The 20,483-nt window shown below is 37.5% G+C and overlaps 1 pseudogene; it reads right to left on the minus strand.

Moving 5' to 3' along the window:
• The window catches only part of LOC131423505 (ubiquilin-4-like), a 64,098-nt pseudogene extending 50,793 nt beyond the window's left edge, over positions 1 to 13,305 (minus strand).
• Positions 13,306 to 20,483: the final 7,178 nt, after the last annotated feature.

The raw sequence follows: 20,483 nt of genomic DNA on the forward strand, positions 1-20,483 counted from the left end.
TTCAAAAGGAGCCGTCAATTGGCTTGGTGTATCTTCCTCCCTTCTGCTTGTCATGATCGTCCAGCTAAAATTTGGGGGCCAACAGAGGTGAGGCAAAGAACCTCACCCCCCCCGCTGGTACAAAGACCTCTCCACAGGTGTGGCTGTATACTGGACCGGTAGTCAGTGACGGGTAAGATCCAATTGCAATGGTACTAACCTAAGGACCATATGTACTATTGGACAACCTAAGGCAGGCACGGTCCCAAAGCCACATGCTTGTTGTTTAAACAGAGAGGGGGAGATGTTGAGAGTCAGCCGAAGGGGCCCCAGCAAACTTCCAGCTGCCAGCAAACTTCCAGCTGCCGGCTGATGATTGGCTCACAGCGGCCCCAGCAACATCTACTGATTGGCTCCTCGGCCCCAGCAACATCTAGCTGATTGGCTCCTCTGCGGTGATGCTCATTGGGCTGTTTCCCTGCCCTTTCAGACCACGGAGCTGCTCATTGGGGCCTTTTTTGGCTCCGCCCATGTGACCCAGCCAATCGGCCTCAAGAGCAGGAGGATTGTGGGAGGTGGAGAGAAGCTTGTGTGGGAGAGAGAGGCTTGTGGGAAGCCGGTGGTGGCAGTTGAGGCTCTGAGGGTTTTTCCTGAGAGGGTGTTTTGTTTGGCGTGTGTGGTTCTAAAAATAAAGTTAGTTTCTTTTGACAAGTGGCTCCTGATTGTGCCCAGCCAGACTGCGGCAAGTACAATAAATAATAAAGGCAAACTTATATCAATTCTATCCAAATGCATATTTTCAATATATGTTTCAATGATTTTTAGTGCCTTTCTTGATTCAGGCGTTAACATTCGGGGTGAATTTGGATCTGATGGACCTTTTAGGATATCAAATAAAGGTCCCAACTCTCCTGTTGGTATACCTAGATAAGGCCTTATCCAATTTATGTCTCCTAATAACTTTTGAAAGTCATTAAGTGATTTGAGTTGATCTACTCATATTTGAATTTTTGGTGGATGGACCATGGTTGAGGATAATAGAACTCCTAAATAATTAATTGGAAAATTTAATTGTACTTTATCTATTGCTATCTCTAGATTATAATTTTTTAATAAGTTTGTAAGTGTGGCATAACATTCTAGCAATGTGTTTTTATCTTTGTGTGCTAATAATACATCATCCATATAGTGAAATATTTGTAGTTCAGGATTTTGATTTCTAAGTGGCTGGATTACTTTGTTAACATAAATTTGACACATAGTTGGGCTGTTAGCCATCCCTTGAGGGAGTACTTTCCATTCATATCTCTGATCAGGACCTTCATGATTCAGTGAAGGGATAGTAAATGCAAAATGTGGACTATCCTCAGGATGAATTGGAATTGATAAAAAAACAATCTTTAATATCTATAACTAAAACATACCAAGTTTTTGGCAAAGCAGACAATTGAGGAATCCCTGATTGAGCAGGTCCCATAATAACCATCTCATTATTAATGGCTCTTAAATCTTGCAATAATCTCCATTTACCAGATTTCTTTTTGATGACAAAAATGGGAGTATTATGGGGAGATACAGAAGGTTGTATATGTCCTTCCGTTAATTGTTGTTTGACCAGGTCATGGGCTGCTTATATCTTTTCTTTAGTCAGGGGCCACTGAGGAACCCATACTGGTCTTTCTGATTTCCAAGTAATTTTTATTGTCTCAGTGGCCCTTTCTGAAAATCCAACCCATGTCTGTCCATTCCTTGATCTATTTGTATTGGTGCTGCTATACCTTGTTCTTGTTTTTCTAATCTTTTTCCTTTCCTAAACCTTGTCTAGTCATAATAGTGGGTGCATTTTGGTTGATGTTATTTGTTAATGTCAAACCTAATTGATCTAGGACATCTCGTCCCCATAAATTTACGGGAAGATGATCCAATATATATGGCTGTATAGTTCCTTCACATCCTTCAGGATCCTTCCAATCTAATACCATTGCACTTCTATGGGGATTAGTCACCACTCCTAGGCCTCGAAGTGTTTGAGTGGCTTGTTGTAATGGCCAATGTTTTGGCCATTCTTGACGAGAGATGATGCTAAGGTCTGCACCTGTATCCAATAGCCCATTAAATTCATGTCCTTGAATATTTAGTTTTAGCATGGGGCGAGAATCTAAATTTAAAGAAAGCATAGCCCAATCTACACCTGTGGAGCCTAATCCCTTGGAACCTCTTTCTACAGTACGACTGGAAAATTTATCATGTAGGCTGGGTATTATTAGTAACTGTGCTATTCTATCTCCTGGTGAAATTACTGATATACCCTTTGGAGAACTGGCTGTAATTTTTATTTCACCTTCATAATCGGGATCAATTACCCCTGGACTTATCATAAGTCCTTTTAGAGTAGAAGAGCTGCGTCCCAATAATAAGTTCCTTTGGGAAGAGGTCCTTTCACCCCTGTGGGAATGATTTGAACTCCCATCTCTGGAGTTAGTACTGCTCTGTTGGAGGCGCAGATGTCCAACCCTGCGCTCCCTCTGGTTTGTCTGATGAGAGATCTAATGGACAATGTGTCCTGGGCACTACCCTGATGGGGTTGCTGGGTTCCTCCAGTGCTCCGTATATTTGTGATTTTGGGCCCCGGAGCATTGGGCCCCCCTGTCCATTTTTTGGCAATGGAACCCAATGCCTTTCTCCACGATATCGTGGATAAACACCTGGTCCTTGTTCGTTTTTTGATAATGGAGTACCGTCTATGGTGGTTTGAGAACGGCATTCATTAGCCCAATGTCTCCCTCTACGGCATCATGGGCAAATACCTGGTATTCTACTCCTTTGATAGTTTTGTTAAACCCTCCTCCTATGGGACAATTCCTTTTAAAATGTCCTGTTTGTTCACAATTGTAGCATGTTCTTGGCCTGGCATCTAAAGCCTGTTTTACTGCAGCTGCCAAGACTTGCCCTTGTTCATTAAAGTCTCTACATAATTTAATATATGTGTTTAAATCTTCATGTTTCCATGGTCTAATGATATCTCTGCACCAACGATTCGCTTGCTCATAAGCCAGGTGTTTTAGTAATGGCATTGCTTGTTCTGTATTCCCAAAAACTCTGGTAGCTGTTTGAATAAGCCTATCTACAAATTCAGCGTAAGATTCATTAGCTCCTTGTATTACCTTAGATAATTGACCTTGTAAACCTCCATGTCCTTGTAAAGTCTTCCATGCCCTAACCGCATCTGCAGCAATTTGTGCATATATGCCAGGATCATATGCAATTTGTTGCTGCTGAACCTCATAAGGTCCCTTTCCTAACAACATATCTAGATTTCTCTGAGGATAACCAGCTGCCATATTTCGCCTAGCCATCTCCTTGCAAAATTCCTCATTGGCAACCTTCCATAACAGGTATTGTCCTCCATTTAGCACAGCTTTACACATATTAGCCCAATCTGCTGGCATCATGTTCAAATTGTTAATGGATTTGACCATGCTTACAGTGAAGGGTGCTTGAGGACCATAGGTTCTCTTTTAGCTGCTTCACTGTTTTGCAATTTAAAGCATTGTGAATTCACTGCCCTCTTGCCTCAAATACAGGGCATGTTAATATTTGAGATCCTGTCTCAGGATCCCAACTGTCAACTGCGGGGGTTGGGGGCCTCCCAGCATATGGAGGTGGCCTTGTTGGTTGGACATTTATGCCCTCTGGTGATAGAAAGGTGTTAGTAGCAGTCTCCTGTTGTAACTTTCCCCCTGATGGCTTTTTCTGCTCTATACTTTCTTTCTCTGTCTGACTAGCTTGAGAGGCCTTCTCTTTTACTTGAATTTTTCCCTCTGTATGACTAGTTCGAGAGACCTTCTCTTTTACTTGAATTGTTTCCTCTGACTATCTTGAGAGGCCTTCTCTTTTACTTGAATTTTTTCCTCTGTCTGACTAGCTCGAGAGACCTTCTTTTTTACTTGAATTTTTTTCTCTGTCTGACTAGCTCGAGAGACCTTCTCTTTTACTTGAATATTTCTACTATAACTATAATACAACCCAAGAAGATAACGCCAAACAAAACTGAAACAGAGTGAAACAAAATTGGAACAACAAAAAATCATTATAGCCTTTCTATCCTCCTGAAATGTCCATCCGTCCTTTCTCCCTATCTGTTCCTCAGATGTGAGTGGTTTTTCTTCCATCTTACACATCTCCAGGGACAGGGAACTTAAAACAAAAGTGAAGCAAAACAAAAGAAGAATCTTAAAATGGCTACCCATCCTCTCGCCCTGCCCTCAGGGGGGAGCAGTTTACCTTATCACTTACCCTCCGTCGTTCCCCATGCGAGCCACCAAATGCCGCAGTCTGGCTGGGCACAATTCAGGAGCCACTTGTCAAAAGAAACGAACTTTATTTTTAGAACACACACACCACACCACACAGCTCCTCAGGAAAACCCCTCAGAGCCCAACTGCCACCACCGGCTTCCCACAAGCCTCTCAACCTCCCCCTCTCCTCCTGCTCTTGAGGCCGATTGGCTTGGTCGCGTGGGCAGAGCCAAAAAAAAGTCCCCCAGTGAGCAGCTCCGTGGTCTGAAAGGGGGGGGGGGACAGCCCAATGAGCATCACCACAGAGGAGCCAATCAGTTGGCAGCTAGAAGTTTGCTGGGGCCGCTGTGAGCCAATCATCAGCTGGCAGCTGGAAGTTTGCTGGGGCCCCTTTCGGCTGTGGCTCTCAACACTGGGGTTGTGGCTCAGAGGAAAAGTGCTCGCTTAGCATGCATGAGGCACTGGGTTTGATCCTCAGCACCATGTAAAAACTAAATAAAGGTATTGTGTCCTCCTACTGCTAAAGAAAAAATGTTTTTTTAAAAACATTAGATAAAGAAGATAAAGAAGGAAAAACAGAGGGACAAACATCAAACAGGGTCAGATCATAGACTTAACCCAACCATGTGGATAAATAGAATAAATATAGTTGGCTAAACACTCCATTAAAAGATTGTCAGGCATAATTTTTTTTATTTGTTCTACTTAGTTATACAGGACAGTAGAAAGCACTTTGACGCTTCATACATAAATGGAGTGTAACTTATTCTTCTGGTTGTACATGATGTAGACTCACACTGATTGTGTAGTCATATATGTACATATAGACACCGGTTAAAAATCATACAGTCATGAAAATATACCATTTTATCCTAATTATGAGAAAATTAGAGTGGCTACTTTAGCATCAAATTAGATTTTGGACATAAAATCTTATCAAAGGTTAAAAAGGTGCTTCATAAGGATAAAAGGGTTAATTTGCCTAGAAGACATAAAATCTTAAATGTCTCTGCACATAATTATAGAATTTCACAGTACATTGAATCAAACTCAAATAACTGAAAGGAATAGACAAATCTATAATTATAGCTTAAAATCTCAATATTCCTTACTGTCTCATAATTTATAAAACAAGTAGACATAAAATCAGCAATGATACAGAAAAGATGAGCAAGACTGTCAATCAACTTGATCTAATTGACATAAAATACTACCCAACAAACTAAAAACAGGCACACAGAGAGTCACCAAGTGGCTCTATATAGGCCATAAAACAAATCTTAATAAGCTTTTAAAAACTGAAGCAATAAAAGTATGTTTACTGACCATAACAAAATTATATCTAAAAAACAATGACACATAAAACACCCAACAAACTAAGAATAGAAGGGAATTTCCTCAACATGATGAAAAATATTTACAAAAAACCTGGAGCTAACATAATACTCAATGATGAAAGATTGAACATTTCCACCCTTCCTAAAGTTAGGACCAAGACAAAAATTCCTGCCTCGCTAATTCTAATTCAAATATTGTATGGGAAATTCTATCCAGAACTTTAAAAAAAATAGTTGTAGATGGACACAGTACCTTTATTTATTTATTTATTTATTTATTCATTTATTTATTTATTTTTATTTGTATGTGGTGCTGAGGATCAAACCCAATGCCTCACACATGCTAGGCAAGCACTCTACCACTGAGCCACAACTACAGACCCCAGGCAGAACTTTTAACAAAAAGTAAACAAGTAAGATGTACAAACTGGAAATTATCTCTATTCACAGATGTCATGACCTTGTGCTATGGTGTGAATTTTTGTGTCCCCCTAAAGTATGCAGATTGGGACTAATCAAGCTGATGATATTAGGAAATGGGCCTTTTGGAAACTAATTAAGTCACCATGGTAGAGCTCTCAGGAACTGGATTAGTACTCTTACAATCAAGACCCCAGAGAGCTCTTTCATGTGAGGATATGGTGAGGATATGGCATCTATGAACTATGAAGCTGTCTCTCATCAGATACTAAATCTTCCAGTGCCTTAATCTCAAGACTTCTCAGCCTCTAGAATTGTGAGAATTTCTGTTTCTTGTTCATAAGCTACCTGGTTAATGTATTTTCTAAGATAATGCAGATAAACTAAGACAAAAAGAAAATCTTAAAGAATCTCCAAAAACAAAAAAAACCTATTAGAATTAAGAAAGAAACTTATCAAACTAGAAGAACACAGATTAACATACAAATAATCAATTGTTTCTCTTTACAATTAACAATAAGAAAAAGAAATGAGAACAATAATTCCATTTACAGTAGTATTAGAAGAAAAGAATACATTGGAATAAGATTGACCAAGAAACTATAAAACTTGTACACTATGAACTACAAAACATTGCTGAAAGTAGTTAAGGATGATCTAAATATAAATGGAAAAAACATCCATGTTCCATATTCATGTATTGTAGTACTTAATATTTTGTTAAGATGGAAATACTCCTCAAAACAATCTATAGATTCAAGGCAATCACTATTAAAAACCCAATAGCCTTTTTGCAGAAATGAAAAAGTACATCCTAAAATTATATGGAATTTCCATTGACCCCCAAATAATCAAAATAATCTTGAAAAAATTATAATAAGATTGGATGACTCACCCTTCTGAATTTTAAAACTAACTACAAACCTACAGTAATCAAAACAGTATGATACTGGCATACGGATGTACATATAGACTAATAGAATAAAAATAAGAGTCCAGAAATAAAACCCACACACCAATGTTGAACTGATTTTTAACAGCAGTGCCAAGACCATGGGGAAAGAACAGTGCTTGAAGAAGAAAACATAAGGTAAATCTTCATGATTGTAGACTTGGCAATAGATTCTTAGCAATGACACTAAAAGCACATGCCACAAAACCAAAGGATAACCGAACTTCAACAAAATTAGAAGCACTTGCATATACAAGAGCACTATCAAAAAAACTGAAAAGATAGCCTACCAAATGGGAAGAAAATGCTCACAAATCATGCAATTTCATAATGGCCCCTTGTAGACCCTTCCTTAAGGGTCTACAATCCAGAATAAATAAATATGCTCTCAGCTCAACAGGAAAAAAGACAATCCAATTTTAAAATGGGCAAAGAACTTGAGTTGATATTTTTCCAAAGAACATACATAAATGGGCAACAAACATGAAAAGATGTTCAGCATCATTAGCCATTAGGGAAAAGCAAATCAAAATTATAATGAAATATCACTTCATATTCACTGGGATGGTTATCGTAAAAAAAAAAAAAGTAATACTGGAACCCTCACATATTTCTGGTAGAAATATTAAATTGTATAGCAATGTGGAAAATAGTTTCATGGCTCCTGGAAAAGTTAATAATAAAATTATCATAGACCCAGTAATTCTACTCCTAGGTATTTTCAGAGAATTAAAAACAGGTATTCCAACAAAATCTTGTAGACAAATGTTTATAGATGCATTATTCATAATAGCTCAAAGCTAGAAACAACCCAAATGTCCAATAAATGATGAATGAATATGTTCATGCAATGGCATGTTATTCATTTATAAAATAAAGTATGATACATGCTATAACATGGACAAACTTCAAAAAATATGCTAAGTGAAAGGATCCAGACATAAGAGGTCACATAATGTATAATTTTATTTTCATATGAAATATTCAGAATAGGCAAATCCATAAAGACAGAAAGACATTAGTGATTGCCAGAGGAGAGAATGTGGAGTGGTTTCTTGAAGGGTAAAAGGTTTTCTTTTCAGGTGATGAAAACATTTTGGAACTAAATAGAGGTGATCATTATACCACATTCTGAATGTGCTAAAGGCCAATATACATTTTACCTCCTAAAAGTGGTTAATTTTACACTTCATGAATTCTACCTCAGTAATAAAACAAATTAATAGCACAAAGAAAACTGGAAAAATCTCCAATTATTTGGGAATTAAAGCACCTTTGAGTCCAAGATAAACTCAATAGGGAAATTAGAAAATATTTTTAACAAAGTTATAATAAAAGAACAGCATATTAAAATTTATGATAACAATGCTTAGAATATTTATGAATCTCAATGCTTATCCTTAAAAAGAATAAAAATTGAAATCATTATATAAGCTTTAATTTTAAAAAGCTGGATAGAAATAAGGGGAATAATAAATAAGAAACACATATTAAATCCAGAGTAAGAGTAATAAAGGAAATTACAAAGATAAGATTAGGACTTAACAAAATTTAAAAAGAGAAAATCAGTAAAACCATAAGTTTGTTCTTTGAAAAAAGTCAACAAATGCATAAACATCTAGCTATTCTAATCATGAAAAACTAAAAGGCACAAATTACCAATAATAAAATAAAAGAAGGGACATTATCACAAACAGATCCCACTAATGTTAAAGAAATAATTTTTTATTATCATAAAAACTTCACAATAATAAATCTATTAACTGAAATGGACACATTTCTTGAAAGACACTGGCAGATTGTATTTTGCAAAACTGGTACAACAATACTTCTCATTTCACATGCTTTTTCATAATTTTCCTCTCCTGCTTTAGGAGATGGAGTCTGTCACATACCCTTGAACCTCAGCAGGGTTTTGGAACTGCTTCTACTAATAGAAGACAACAGAAGTGGAGAAGTGACACTCTGCAACTTCAGGAGGTAGGTCATAAAAAGCAAGAGAAAGACCAAAAAAAAAAAATGCTAGCAACTGCAATACAACATGAATGCAGGTGTGCCTAAAATACACACACACACATTTCATGGCTTGCATACAGTTCTTGGAACATATTCTCAGAAACCACCTGCCTCATTTTCTGTCTTCAAACTGATTATATCCCAACATGACATGAGTTTAACTAATCCCAGCAGGGGAAATCATTATATTAAATTTCTCTTCTATTTAGTTAGACAACAATTCTGCAACACAAGGTCAGAGTCATTCTGCCTTCGTTATTCTCCTGTGTTTTAACAACTGACTTTGTGCCCAGATGGTCTGAGTCACGGCCTTCTTCAACATTCATGTGCTTTGCCATTTTTTCTGCCTCCTTCCTTAAGAGTTGAAGTCACAAGATAAGTGACAATTTCTTAAAGGCTAATTAAGAACCTTTCTGCATATGTCCTATTTAATTAGTTTCTGCCAACCTTGATTATACTCAAATTTTTATAATTATTCTTAACTTATATTTATCCTGCTTATATGAACATCATGAAACAACAGAGGACAGGTATTGTTCTGAGCTTTTCCAGAGAATGACTATTATGTGGCAATAAAGGAATTATCAGAATAACATAAATGCTAACCCAGAGACTCTTTAATATGAATCTATTTCATACTAATGAACTCCCATAATTGCTGTTCATGTTTAAGGGCAAAAAGGTAATTTTCTTTGGCATAACAAACCCTAGTGACTGCTTTGGAATTTCTTAACATAAAAATGATTGGTGGAGAGGAAAGCATCTCAAATTCTAATGCCTTTCAAATTCTATAGTGTAAGATTATCTGGGAGCTGGTTAAGAATTCAGATTCCCTGTTCCCACCTGCACATGTGCAACCCTTATTCTGAGCATTCCTTGTCTAATGATTTCCCCCTCATATATAAAATAAGAATTGGGGAGGCTGAGGCAGGAGGATCACAAGTTCAAAGACAGCCTCAGCAACTTATGAAAGCCCTTAGTGAGACCCTATATCAAAATAAAAAATAAAAAGGGTTGGGATGTGGCTCAGTGGTTAAGTGATGGTTGGTTCAATCCCTGGTACAAAAAAAAAATGGAGTATGGAGTCTATGGGTCTACATTAAAGGTACTTGAATATTTAAATAATGAGTGCAAAAGTTTTAGCACAATACCAAATATACAATACCTACATGGTCTCAAGATTCTGATTCAGTGGATCTAGTGCCAGACCTAGAAATCTGTAACTAAAAGCAAGAAGCCCTATCACCTGGTAATATTATTGCAAATGGTCTGGGAAATTATCATACATAGAGAAAATTTTCCCTTGTCAATACTCAGTGATTCTCAGTTCTCCCTCTGCCTCAGAATTACCTGTGGAGCTTTTAAAACTGTGAATCACTGGGCTTCACTCCCTGAAATTCTAACATTGTATTCCTGGCAAGGTACTGAAGAAGCATGATGAATGTTTTAAAAACTCCACAAGTGATATTAGCCAATATTAGCCAGAATTGAGAATCATTACATCAAAGTTTCCAAATATTTTTGTCCATCTCCATGGTGGACAAAAATTCAGCACATCTGCAGTATATTGTATTCATCAGCTCTCCATCACTATGATGAAGTATCTGAGGCAATTAACCTAAAGGAAAAAAGGTTTATTTTGGCTCACAGTTTTGAGGTTCCAGTCCAGAATCTAGTGGCTCCATATCTTTGGGCCTCTCATGAAGGCAGCACATCATGGCAGGAGCACACAGTGGAACAAACCTCTCATCTCATGAAACAGGAAGCAAAGCAAAATGCTGAGAGGCCAGAGATCCACAATCTCCTTCAAGACACACCCTCAACAATCTATGGACCTCCCACTAGATCCACCTCTTAAAGGTTCCACCATCTCTCAATAGCACCATCCTAGAGACAAGGTCTAAACAAATGGCCTTTGAGGGACATTCAGCATTCAAATTATAGCATATAGATATGGGTAGATATATAAATACACACATTTATAAAGTAGGCAGCTTTATTACACTACATGTTATATACTTAGAAAACATAAAAATGGGAGTTTTGAGACTAAGATAAAGCAATAAAAATCTATTTAAATATGTTTTATATAATAATAGAACAAAATTCTCTTTTGTCATCAGTTAATTTATTTTGTAGGTTGGGGGTAAAGCTCTGCAGTGGGGTGCTTGTCTAGCCTGTGCAGGCCCTAGGTTTGATCTCTAGCATTACATGTACAGAAAAAGTAATAAGATTTCAGAAAATTAGTTCATAAATGTTTGCTAGCCATGATTAGCAAACATTATTGGTTATATTATGCCAATAATCACATGCTTGTGATACAATATATACTCTTTACATCTCGAAGAAGGCCCAAGATACCATACACACTCAATATTTAGCCATGTATCTGAAAACATACATCATCAATAGTAGTGGATATAAGTTCATATTTCAGAGCCCCCTTTTATTTATTTATTTATTTTTGGTACCAGGGATTGAACTCAGGGGCACTCGACCACTGAGCCACATCCCCAGCCCTATTTTGTATTTTTTAGAGACAAGGTCTTGTTGAGTTGCTTAGCACCTCACTTTTGCTGAGGCGGGCTTTGAACTCAAGATCCTCCTGTGTCAGCCTCCCAAGCCTCTGGGATTACAGGCATGTACCACCTTGCCCAGCCAGCTTTTCAGTGCCTTCTTGATAACCCTAATCTTTTTGGCTGACTGCTTATTAGATCAAATTAGGTTGTCACTGTTTTTTCCTTACAATATTCTGGATGAAGAGCTTGTATTAGGAGCCAAAAAGTGCTGACTCTGACATTTTCTTCTTGTCTACTTGTGTTTATTAGTTTCTTTTTTTTTTTTTTCTTTTTTTGGACAGGAGATTGAACCCAGGAGCGCTTAACCACTGAGCCACATCTCTAGCCCTTTTTCTTTTTTATTTTGAAACAAGGTCTTGCTAAGTTGCTAAGGGCCTTGCTAAGTTGCTGAGGCTGGCTTTGAACTTGTTATCCTGCTGCCTCAGCCTCCCAAGCTTGTGGTATTACAGGCATGTGCCACTGCACCCAGCTGTCATTGGTGTCATTTCTAAACAACAAGTGTTTTGCAGAAACTTTTTGAAGCCATTATGGTTTCTAAGGTATCTTCTTAAGGCTGTTTTAAATATTCAAACTCTTGGATTATTTAGGCCACACTTGGCTTTAGATTTGTTTAGATGCACATAGTCTAGGAATCGCAGCCTGCCAGAGCAGGCTGAGCTAGCTAGGCGATCCTCTTATGTGGAAGTCTTTGAATAGTCCTTGCCACAGGCCAGGGTTGCCCTCTGACCTTCTTGTATTATATCTCAAGTTCAAGAATATGACAACCTCTTTACTGACTAGTTTCATAGTCCACCCTGGTAGCCAATGCCTCATTGCTATTATTTGAATGTGTACCCCAAAAGTTCATGCATTTGAAAATTAACCCCCAGACTCATGTTAGTAAATTTGGAGGTGGAGCCTTTTGGAGGTAATTAGAATTAGATGAGGTCATGAAGGTGGAGCCCTAGAGAGTATTTAATAGTTTTATAAGAAGAGGAAGAGAGACCCAAACCCATGTTTGCTCTGTCGCACCATATGACATTCTCTACCATATTATGATTCAGCAAGAAAACCCTCACCAGATGCCAAGTGGATGCTAGGGCTATGCTCTTGGTCTAACCAGTCTCCACAACCATGAGCAATAAACTTTTGTTCTTTATAAATCACTCAGTCTTCTATTCTGTTTTAACAACAGAAAATAGATTAAGAAACTCATGTGGCAACTCAGAGGCATAGCATACAGAATTCCCAGGAAGATGTGCTCCAAGAGTCACCACACTGAGCCAAAAGCTGAGAACTTACAGTTCTCACAGTTGAGTGGTAGTTTTTTTACTTAGTCATTTTTATCATAAGCAATGTTGCCTAGCAACCTGTTTGACACACTGCTTTTTCAGTACTCTAAGGAAAGAGCGGGAAAGATAACAAAAGGTCAAGTTCTTAGGCAGAAAGAGAAAATGTTTGCTAACTCTTTGCTCACACAAGTGTGGATATCCAATGTTGTGGTTATTAGTTTAGTTAAAACCAGAAGATAAATTCATTTAACATTGCACACATCAAAATGCAGTTTGCTGAAAGTGAACAAACAAATCTCTCTGAGCACCCTCATCCTTTCCTCATGGTAAGCATTGGCATTAACACCATACAATGAAATGTTACTCTCACTTTGCTTTCTGATCCAATTTCCTGGGGTAGGGGTTGGGAAAAGCCATGCTGTCCTGTTCATCATTCTTGGTCACTGCCCCCATGCCTGGCCTTGTGTCCTGCACATGATAAGAACTCAGTATCTATAAAATAAATTAATTAACCTTCATTTTTAAATACATCTGAGTTTTCTAGTATAGTATGAAACACACTGAGGGAAACATGATATCTACATTTTTAAACTACATAAGAAATATATATATTATTATTTAACAACAAAGATGACACTATTAACAACATCACTATTAGCCAAAAATCATATACTAAGCATTTGTTTTATCAGTCACTAGAAGCTGAAGAAGAAGACAGATAGGATTCCAGACTTAACAAAGATTGTACTCTAGTAGGAAAGACAGACCCTCAAGGGTTTGGAGTTCAAACATACTCCCCAAACCCAGGGACTAATACCAAGAATTCCCCTCTTCTCCCAAGTGAAGAGGAGGCAGAAAATGACACTGAACATTGATCTAAACCGATTTGTATGAATAATTATATGCATTAAATAAAATAATTTCAAATGGGCTAAATGAGATGTTATAAAGCACAGAACAAGGGCCCTACAGCCCAGTCTGGCAAACTGGGAAGTCTTTCCTGCAGAAAAACATTTAGACTGAGATCTGAGCAATAGGTTAGCCAGGGAGCAGTCTGGAGGTCTTGATGAGAAGGGACAGTATGTTCAAGACCTTCAGGCAGGAGCCAAAGGAGGGAGACCTTAGAGGGCAGAGTCCAGTGGGGCTAGAGCAGATGTCTGAGATGAGCCTGGAAAAAGAAGCAGGAAACAGTTTCATAGAAAATTCTGAACTTTAGCCTGAGTTCAATGGAAAGTCTCTGAACAATTTTAAGCAGGAAAATTATGTGCTCTCACTGCTATGCTGAAGCCCTCCCTGGCTCCAGTAACTACAATTACATCAGAATAAACCAGATAAGCCTTTCCTTCTCTTAATGATTTTTATTTATATATTTTTCCACAGTTTGTGAACCATAAAATAACTCTGTCCTTGTAAATCACTCAGTGATTCACCCTGAATCTTATAAAACTTAACTGGAGGCATTCCAATGCTTATGGTCTAGATTTTTCCCTGAGCCTAATAAAAACGTCATAATTCAAACTTTGATTATTCTTCATGGCATCTACTGCCTTAAAATTTAATTTTACCCATTATGGTAGTAGCAATTTATTAATCAAATATTAAAGGAGTTAATAATATTGCAGGAGTTATAAATATACTTCTACTTCAAAAGATATATAAAAATATCCAAGTATCTGGGAAGTAATACAAATGATTATTAGTCTTGAGATGACAAAATGTACTTATTAATATCAATACTTGAAATTATAATGACATTCCTGGTGCTGTAAGTCATCACCTCCTGCCAAAGTCTGAATGTTTGTTTCCCCCATAAAATTCATATTGATATGTTGAAATGTTAATCCTCATGTAGTGGCATTAGAAGGTGGGACCATTGGAAGGTGATTAGGACATGAGGTCAGAGCCTTCATGAATGGAACCAGCGCCTTTATAAGAGATTCCCAGAGAGCAATCTTGGCCTTCCCTCCATGTAAGAACACAGCAAGACACCATCTACGAATCAGAAAACAGGCACTCACCAGACACTGAACCTAGCACCCTGATCTTAAGCTTCCCAATTTATGGCATTTTGTTAAAGCAGCCAGACTGGACAAAGGAACCCACTCCTTTGATAATGTGTAATTTGATTAAACCTGGATAGTTGTAATGAATTAAATAAATTTTATTTCATAATAACATGATTCTTCCCAAAGAAGATATTTTATTTAATTAGGAAAATAATTGTTAAAATATTTTACTGAGTAAAGATAGAGGTGGTAAGTGTAAGACTTTCTGTGCAAGGAACATGATCATATACAATAAGTAGTTTTTCTTTTCCTATATCTGTCGTCCACTAAGCCAGTGGTTTTGAATTCTATCTAGCCCCATTGACCCTTTCTTATGATTAGAATTGAATAATGTCCTTTAGACATCCAGAAATCAAATTATTGGATAATATTCCTATCCAAAATCATTTGAAACAATTCAGTAAAATTCCCTAAATAGAGGGAATATAAAATTTTATCTGGCAACTCCATAAATAGAGGGACACTACTTAGGACATATGTACACTAAAAATTATTCATTGTTAATATGAAATTCAAATTTCAGTGGGATTCCCATATTATTTGCTAAACTTGGCAAGCTTTAATATACAGAAGAAGTAAAAGGAAAGCTTTATATAATAGTAATAAGTGTTTGAATGTGTAACTGCTCAGCCATATGGTACATAATGAGATAGTCAGATGCTTGCACCCACCATGGAATCACGATTGCAGTTAATGTCAAGTGCACACTGATAACAGTAGCTGTTGGCCACTCAAAATATCATAAATGTATGGCCATTAGTAATGTGATTTTTTTCTGAAATGATAGAATATTTTCAGACAAAACAAGCCTCCAACTTCTTTTAATTTGCGTATCTGTTGCATTCCTAGAAAATTTGATATATATTACAACAATTCCAAACACAAACAAAGTTTAAGTAAGTTCTAGACTCAGCTCATTACAAACAGGTTTCTCATTTACATGAATGCTTAGTATGAAATGCAAGAGGGATAGAGAACTTAGCATATTCTTTGTTTTGGGACTTCATTATACATTAAAGGACATTAGGTTCTCTGACTCCAGCTTACTGACCAGTGGTATCCTGCTCTATGGTAAACAATTAAAAAAAAAAAAACCTTCCCCCAATTTTCACCATTGCATTATAATAGTCTCACTAAAACTACTAATTTAAACTATGCTTAAAGGGAGAATGAAGGGACATTTCTTTCTAGGACAGATAAGGAAAGAGTTTGCAGAACAAAGAGATGAATAACTAGAATTTGATCAACTTTCTTCTACTGAATAAAATCACTGGTCAACCTATACAATTTTGAGTGGGACATCCATTTATTTGTTTCTTAGAGCTTTGGAGTAGGAAGGAGGAAATAGGCTCTGAGACTATATTCCCTCTAAGATGTATATTCCCTTCCTCTAGGCTCTATAATTCATGGTATGAAAATAAGGAGTGATAAGTAGGCAAAGTCCATGGGGGATATTGCTTGTTAGTAACAATATTAGACACTGAATGTTTCTGTCACTCACAAAATTTGTATATAGAACCCATAATCCTTAATGTGACATAGAGCATTTGGAGGTGTAGAGCATTTGGGAGATAATTATATTTAGATGTTGGTCATAAGGATGCAGCCTCAATGATGGAATTAGTGCCCTTATAAAAGGAGGAATGGGCACTTTCTCTTCATATAAACACACCAAGGAAAGGCCATGTGAGCACACAACAGAGAAAGCAACTGTCTACCACTGACTACTGAATAAACACTGGGTATAGTTTTTCTTGGAATGGCATAAAACTTTACTCTGTCCTGTTCCAACATAGGCACCCCTTTCAAAATGGCAGCTACATTTAAGAGAAGGCTTCTACTGGACCTCCCAGTAATACAATGCTCAGAGTTCTTGCACTTCTTCGAATATCTCTATTACTTTATGTAAGTCCTCTTCTAAACCCTATGAGGACCTTGGAAATATAGATTCTCTCACTATCCCCCTTCTACCCTACTCTATCCCCCACTTTTTAGATACACTATAGCACAATCTCTTGAAGCTTAGGAAGTATGTGTAACTCCTTTGCCCCCCCCACCACATCAAAAATCTCCAGGCCCCAAATGGACACCAATTTCTAGGTTCAAACTTATCCCCAAATCTCAGAGGACTAATGTCAAATCCCCTTTTCTCTATAATGGGAAGGAGGCTAAATTGTGACAAGTGTCATACAATGGCCTAAGTCAATCCAGATCTTCTTGAAAGATATCCATAGTCCCCTGAAGTTAGAGGTAGATAAGGAGTACATATATCCTCCTCAATATTACTGCCATGTGGTATTCTACAATAAATTTGCAACCTGTACTAATGGGTATTACAGAAGGCAGGGAAACAATCTCACTGACCTAAGAACAGTCTCAGAAAGCTCTTCTATAAGCTTAAAAAAAAATTCTAGCTTTTTGTTCAAATGTGCTTGAAAGGTTCTCTTGAAATAGATGCAACAATATTCAGTTAGCTTTCTGGTCAGAGACAGGAAACAAAATATTCCATAAGAAAATTAGAGACAAACTCTAAATTTCTTTAAAATCTTAAACTTGGGAGGCTTTTCCAAATAGCATATGCTTTTGAGTTCCCTGTGTACTTCTACACTGTTCTTATAAGAATGGAAATGCCCATATAACATTTCTGACCTATCTACATATCTTGAACTCTACTAATTTCACTAATGAAAAATTTATAATATTCATGGTGCTAATTAACAAATATAACTGATGTCAATGTTGCCTTAGGAGATTGAGCTTCTGATTACCCATTCAAACATTAACTACTTTGGGAGTGTGCATCCCCAATTAGGGTACTTCAAATGTTAACTAATAACTCATAAATTTAGTGTATTAAAGTAACATGCATATATCACACTCTCTGTTATGAAGTATATTAAAGGAATTTTTAGGTAGAGTAATCAGGCAGCCTGGTTAGTGCCAGTCAGCTTTTCATTACTATAACCAACATTATGCTGAAATAATCAAATTATTAGCAGGCTTATTTTGGCTCATAGTTTTGGAAATTTCAGTCAATGGTTAGTTGGCCTTGTTGCTTTGGGGCTTGTGGGGAGGCAGCACATCATGGCAGGAAATATGTGGTAGAACAAATTGTTCACCTCATGGTCAGACAGCACAAAAAAAGGAGAAAAAAGGGGGACTGAATTCCCAATATCCCTTCAAGGTCATGCTCCAGTGACCAGAAGACCTCCTACTGGCCTCTCCTCTTGAAGTTTCCACCACCTCCCAATAGCACCATATTGAGGAACAAGCCTTTAAAATGGGCCTTTGGAGAACATTCCAGGCCCAAACTGTACCAACCTGGGAAAGTCCTGTACTTGGACAAGACGTACAAAGATAACTGTACGTCTTGTCCAAAGATAATTATAAATAGTGTCCCCTTTCATCCTCACGGTGTCCCAGTTTTGGCAAAAACCATAATCGCCATATTTTATTTTTAAGGACCTATGTAGGTTCACAGTGTATCAACCATTACATAGAAAACACAATGCCAGCCTCCCCACTTGGAGGTTATCCTCAACCTATTAAGGGACTCTTTAGCAGACCTGTCCCTTGAATTAGAAAGGAAAGATAAACGCTCCCTAAGAAGAAAGGAAAAGTAGTCTTTTTGAACTCCCTAAAAGGATATGTCCTCTTCCTCCCCCAATCTTCTTCTTTCATAGGGTTGGGAGATGGGGACAGAGCAGAAAGGGCAGCACTGCTGGTTCTATGCTCTGACCAGCATTCAGCATGGCCAGCAGACAGGGGACTATTCTGAACTGCAGGCAGCCTAAGCATCCCAGTTTTCAACCAACAGTCCTAAAACTCCTGCCCATTCTCTAAATTCCAAGTTCTATTATTCTTCCATTCTTTTCAAGAATGCTAGGAAATAAAACTTAGATACAGAAGCATTCTGAGAAAATCATAACCCAACTTGACTTGGAAAGACCCATAGCCTCCAAAATTCACAGACATTCCAACTTGATTGGATTGCATTTTTGTAACATAGATCCCTTTCATGTGACAGGGTTCACTTTGTGCTCTGAATATAAACCTTGCTAATATACCACCAGTGACTTATTTCAAAACTGACATTTTTTCCCCTTCTTCTTCTACCTTTTCCCAATCATGGGGGAAGCCAGAATAACAGTCATCCTGTCTAGAGCCAAGTTATCTGCCATCCCACTCACTCTACATAATAACAAAGACATTAGTAAAGCATATATGCATTTCCCAGATGAATAGCATGGGCACAAAGAAGTTATGTTGGATCTGGGAACTAGAACAACAGCTCTTTCAAGGATATAAGTTAAACATTAATTAGATTTACTGATAATGATACTTGGAAAACTATCCCCATTTTTAAAGCCCTCTGGTGGTTAGAATGGCAACCTCTGTGACTTGAGTTTGTTGCCTCTCTCCTTTGTTAACAAAGCAGTAAAACTTTATTTCCTTTTTCTCAAAACCTTGCCCTCATAATTGAGTCAGTAGTGTGGACAAGGATCAAGTTTCCAGTATCACGTGTATTTCATTCCCAGGTTTATGGTGCCTGCCCTAGAAAAGTGACACTCTGAGGGAATGGAGACTATCTTTCTTAAAAATACTGTTCAGAAAGTAGATTTGAATCCACCCCTGGTCTTGCAATTGTGACTGAGTCCTCAGCTCCTTTAGGCAGGAGATGTCCTGACCTGTGGCAAAAACGCAGGCTATGTTGCCTCCCCTCTGCACAGCTTACCTATGGTGAGTGGTGGCAGTGTGGGAGACAGAATCACATAGGCAGATGGTGTTTGGGTTTTGATCTCACATGCAATGGTAACCGGGGCTTCACAATTGGGTCATGACAGCCCAACAAGTTTCCTTACACAGCCTCCATTACTGTAGCTACTCATCTTTAGCTCCAATCTTCAAACATGCTATTGTGGTTTGGTGGTTTTTGTTTGCTTTTTTACCATTTCTGATCTAGAGTTTTACTCTGAGAACTCAGTTCCCTTAGAGTTGTCCCTGATTTTGGAATGTCTGATTAATCTTTACAGTAACAGAAAGAACAATATAGATTGTATGTTCAACTCCTTCATTTGAGAACCATCATAACATAAAAAGTGTCAGGATCTAACATCAAAGACCCTGTGTTCAAATCCCTGTTCATCACTGGTTAAAGCTATGATCATAGGCAAGGCACTCAACTTGAGTTGCTGCCCTAAACAATGAACAATACTTACCATACAAAGTCATTTGAAGAGTGGTTTTAAAGAAAGTAAAGCATATATGCATTTCCCAGATGAGTGACATGGGCACAAAGAAGTTATGTTAGTTATACAAAGTAACACACTATTCAGGGGAAATACCCAGGTCTCCCCTAACTCAGTTAATGATAACTGATATTGACTAACTGCAGACAGTGAATCAGGCATAGTGCTAAGCCTTCAATATACTCATTTAACCTTGCTTTTTCTTAATATGGTTACTAATATATTCATTTTCTGATAAAAAAACTCATCTTAAAATGATTAATACGATTAATACGTGCCACATGTGTAGCTAGTGGCAAAGACACATTCAAATGCA

The sequence above is a fragment of the Marmota monax genome, unplaced genomic scaffold (assembly GCF_021218885.2).
Source record: "Marmota monax isolate L192 unplaced genomic scaffold, Marmota_monax_Labrador192_F-V1.1 WCK01_AAM20220418_F8-fsc00048, whole genome shotgun sequence".
Taxonomy (NCBI): domain Eukaryota; kingdom Metazoa; phylum Chordata; class Mammalia; order Rodentia; family Sciuridae; genus Marmota; species Marmota monax.